This window comes from Fringilla coelebs (assembly GCF_963513975.1).
Source record: "Fringilla coelebs genome assembly, contig: SCAFFOLD_41, whole genome shotgun sequence".
NCBI lineage: Eukaryota > Metazoa > Chordata > Aves > Passeriformes > Fringillidae > Fringilla > Fringilla coelebs.
This window is the reverse complement of record NW_028167191.1, coordinates 847,715-852,625: the sequence shown is the minus strand read 5'-3', so window position 1 is coordinate 852,625 and position 4,911 is coordinate 847,715.

The window sequence follows — 4,911 nt, the reverse complement described above, 5'->3', positions numbered from 1 at the left end:
TGGTTCTGTGGGGACACCCAGGGTCACAATGGCCTCACTGGTTCCATGAGGCCTCACAGGGTCACAATGCTTTGCTTATTACATGGTACCTCATATTGTCACAATGGTCTCCATTATTCCATGAGTCCCCTCAGTGTTACAATGGTCCTTTGTTTCCATAAGTCTGTGAAGTGTCTTAATGGTGTCTCCATGGTTCCATAAGGCCTTGCAATGTCACAATGGACCTTTGGCTCCAAGGGATCTTGCCGTGTCACAATGGTTACATGGTCCCATGACACCCCAAAGTGTCATAATGGTCTCCACGGTTGCAGGAGCCCCAACCGTGTCACAATGGACCCTTGGTTTGATGGGGCCTCTCAGTGTCACAATTATCCCTACACTTCAATGAGATACAAAGCGTCAAAAAGTCCCCTTGGCTCCATGAGACCCAGTAATGTCACAGTGCTCTCCATGATTCCATGAGGCCCCAAAGTGTCCAAATGGTCCCTTGGTCTCACAGAGACTCTTGGTGTCACTGTGGTCCCTTGGTGTCACAGGGCCCCACAGTGTCCCAAGGGTCCCTTGGTTCCATGGGCCCTGTGATGCTGCATTCCCCCCTCCCCTTCTCAGGCTACCCTGCCAGCTGAGAAATGCTCCTTGGGCCTCGGCCTTGGCCAACAGCCCCTGGGCTCAGCTCCTCTGCAGCTCGTCACAAACACTGTCTGCTCCAGGCACTGCTGCTGCCCAACCAGCTCCTGGTTTCTGTAGGAGCAGCCCTGGGAACTGTTTCTGTTCCCTCAGTGGCACAACATCCCTGTTCTCACCCTGCCAAAGAAAGCTGTTGATGCCAAGTTCAGCCAGGATGAACCATTGCTGGGACTGAAGACCCTCTCTTGGGGCCCTGCAAACAGCGCTCCAAAAGGAGCCCTTGGAGCTCTCCTGGGCCAGCGACTCCCTCTGAGTGGGGCCTCTCCCAGCCGGGAACTCTCCCGTTTGCTGCACTCGGGGATCCTGAATGACAACGGAGCCTGGGCTGATCCCTCCACTCCTCCAGGTTCAACTCTTGGCCAGCTGGGGAGATGCCAAAGCATCCAGAGTGAGCATTTCCTGCCCTCAGGGGAATTTCTCACAGGTGCCTTGCACTGACTCTTTGTGTCTGTGTGCACACAGGAGTGCCTGTGCTGGGTAAATGTGGCAGAAATGCTGCTCTCTGAGGGCTTTGAGTGCCTTGGATAGTGAGTCAGTCAGGACTCTAAGAAATGTTCAGTCATGAGGTATGAGCTAAGGTAAATGCTGCTGAGAGTTGTTCTTTTGCTAAGTTGTTCCTTTTGTTGTAAGTTATTAGGTAAGTTAAACAGTGTTAAGTGTTATTCCTCTGTTAAATTGCAAAGTCATAGGTTATAAGTTAGGTTAAATACTGTTAGGTGCTGGGTTTGGCTAAATTGTGACATTTAAGGCATCAGTTAAGCTTAAGGTATAAGTCCTATTAAGTCTGAGTTCTGTTAAGCATTTATCTCTTTATTCCTTTTATACTTGCCCTCACTGTCCTTTACTCACGCACACACAGAGGGAAAGTTCTCGGTTCGTTTCTACTTTGGTTGTCTGGATTTTGTTTGGTTTTGTTTTTGCTTTGTTTCCTTGGTGTGCCTGAAGTGTCCAGTCAGAAGCAGAGTGACTCTTGCCAAGGAACTTTGTGGTGCTGTCACTTAATATTAAACCTGAGTTTTGCTGAACCCTTGCAAGGGATATTTTCAGCTCTCTCAAGCCCTCAGTCATAACAGAGCGAAGGAGCCCTGTCCCAGGCTCTGGCCCTGGGGGACATGGGGGCACTGCCATGGGATCCCTGTCCCTCCCTCCCACCCTCCAGGGCCCTGGTCCCCTGTCCCCATGTCAGGCTCTGAGGTCAATCTCATGGTACATCCTAGGGGGAGGCTGCGGCTGCGGGGGTGGGAGGACCAGGGGGGACAGGGGACCCCGCTGTGCACGAGCAGGGTTAGGCTGCTCTGGGGGGAACTGTGAGAAGGGGCCGTGGCAGAGTGACCTCCCCTGTGACCTCACACAGCCTCTTTAATGTCACACAGCCATCACGGTAATGTCACACAGCCACCTGTGATGCCACACAATCCCTGCGATGTCACACAGGCTCTCTGTGATGTCACAGACCACTCTGGGATGTCACACAGCACACTTGTGATATCAGAGGGACAATGCTGGGATGTCAATCTGTGATGTCACAGAAGACTCTGGGATGTCACAAAGTCACAAAGTCACCCTGTGATATCACAGCCTGCTCCATGAAGTTACACAGTCACAACCCACTCTCTGAGGTCACACAGACACCCTCTATGATGGCAGAGTCTGCTCTATGGCCCCTCATCCTACTCCATGATGTCAAAGACAGCTGTGTGTTGTCACAACCCTCTCTGTGATGTCACAAACCCTCTCTGTGATGTCATACTGCCACTCTGGAATGTCACAGCACAAACTTTGACCTCACAGCCTGCTCTATGATGTCATACAGACATGCCATGATGTCACAACCTGCTCTGTGATGTCACAGAATCCCCTCTATGATGCTGTAACTACTCAGTGACCTCACACAACAAACTCTGTCATGTCATAGCCTAACCTGTGACCTCACACAGCCCACTCTGGGCTGTCACACAGCCCCTTGCTGGCATCACAGCTGCTCTCTGCCTCTATGACACAGCCACAGAGGTGCTGCTGTGACACAGCCCCCTCAGGGACATCCCACAGGCCCTGCCAGTGCTGAGCCCCTGTGAGCTCTGTCTGTGCCCTGCTGCTGTCCCTGAGGTGCCCTGGCAGTGCCCCAGCCCTGCTGGGCTGTGCACAGGAGCTGCTCCTGGCCAGAGCTGTCTCTCTGCAGTGCTGCCCTTGCCAGGAGCTGCCTCTGGGCCAGGAGCCCGGCCCAGCTCAGTAGCACAGACACAGCACAAGGACTTTAATGACCCTCTGGGGCTTTGGTGCTCTTTGCATCAGACTCAGTCCCTCAGACTGTGCTCAAAAAAACTTCTCAAAAAGTCAAAAAGAGATTGAAACACTAAAGTTTCTTATACTTAAAATGGATCTATCTGAGGGGCATGACTGAGAAAGTTTCCCCAGCTTCCAGGTAGAGCAGAATACTGGAGGCACTGATGACAGCTGGGGACAGGCAAGGCAAAGGTGTGTCTGATGCTGAGCAAACCTGCGCCTCTGTCTCTGCAGGCTGTCGTCATCCCCCAGCTGCCCCACCTGGCTGGCCCCTTCCTTTGCTGACAGCTCTGCCTCCTGCCTGCCTCTGCCTGCCCACACAAAGCCTTGGGCTGCTCCAGGCTCCTTCTGCGGGACGTGTTGCACCACAGCCCTACCCTGGCAGGGAAATTCCTTTCTCCTTCTCTCCAGGCTGGGCCTCCCCAGCTACCCTTGCTGCCATTATTCCTTTCTCATGCTTATATCCTTTATGAAGAAAAGCTCCAACCTCTCTGAAACCACCTTTCAATCCCTCCCACGGCTCTCCTCTGCTGTCCTCAGTCTCCACCACACTGAGCACAGAACTCCTGAGTCCCTTTATAGTGGTCAAGTGCCTGAGGCCAAAAGTGCCTGGACAAGAGGGACAGTTCTTTTCTACAGGAAGGGAACCAGAGAGCCCCAGGGTTTTGAAGGCAGATGAGAAGCAGCCACTAGAGGCCAAGGCAAACCAGACCTGTCTGTCCTTGCAGCTTTTGTCGGAAGGCAGCCTTTGGATATATGGGGAGTTTTGGGGATGGAATTCCATTTCAGCCATGGGTTCCTGGACTGGAATGATGGTTCTCCATAGGAAGGAAAGGGCAGAGCCCCAGTGTTCCAAGGCTGATTAGAGGTGGCCCCAAGGAGGCCAAGGCCAGCCAGACCTGTTGTCAGGGAAGAATCTTTGGACGGACAGAATTTGGGAGGCCAAACCCCACTTTTGTCTATGGGCATCTGGACGAGAAGGACAGTTCTTTTCCAAAGGAAGGAAAGTATGGATTCCCAGAGTTTCAAAGGCAGATGAGAGCTGGCCCTAAGGAAGGCAAGGGAACCTGGACAGTCCTGGCAGCTTTTGTCCGGGAGCTATCCATAGATATAAGGAATTTCAGAGGCTGATTCTCAGTTTTGGCCATGGATGCCGGGACTTGAAAGATGGTTTTTTTCCATGAGAAGAAAAGCAAAGGCCCCCTGTGTTTTTAAGAAGATGAGCAGTGGCCCCCAGGAGGCCAAAGCCAGCCAGAGTGTGTTTTGTGAGGTCACAAGCTGTGCTATGACATCACAGAGTTTGTTGTGTGAAATAATTAAGCAGCTACAGCATTACAGAAGGGACTGTGTGACATACCAGAATAGGCTGTGACATCATGGCATGGCTGTGTGACATCATAGAGCAGGCCGTGAGGTCAAAGCGTGTGCTGTGCCATTATTTGCACTGCCCGCAGGGAAAGGGGCTTCGCGCCAGCTGGGGCGGCTGGCGCGCTTGGCAGCAGGGACAGTCGGCGCTGCGAGCCCTCTTGCGGCTTCTCTTCCCTGTCTGCCCAGTCTCCTTTCTGCGGGGCCTTTTGCTGCTCTTTGCTTCGCACGCAGTCTGCAAATCAAAGAATCCTTATCAATGTTTCCTTCCTCTCAGAAGGCGGCAAATCAGAGTGTCCAGCACAAAAATCGATGGGCCAAAGCAAATTCTTCCAAAGCCCCAAGAGCTGAGAACACGGCTGGCTTTGGCAGTGGGCTGCGGCGGGCTGCCAAGCCAGCACTTGGAGGAAGAGACTCCTCTTTTCTACAGCCCAAAGGGCTGGCATAAGTGCCTGGCTATCTCTACTTCCACACTTCTTAATTATACCTCCCTGCCTAATATCTATTTCTCTCGGCTTTCCTTCCACAAATGTCTAGGCTTCAAATGGGATTTGAATTCAGTCCAATCAGTGAAGA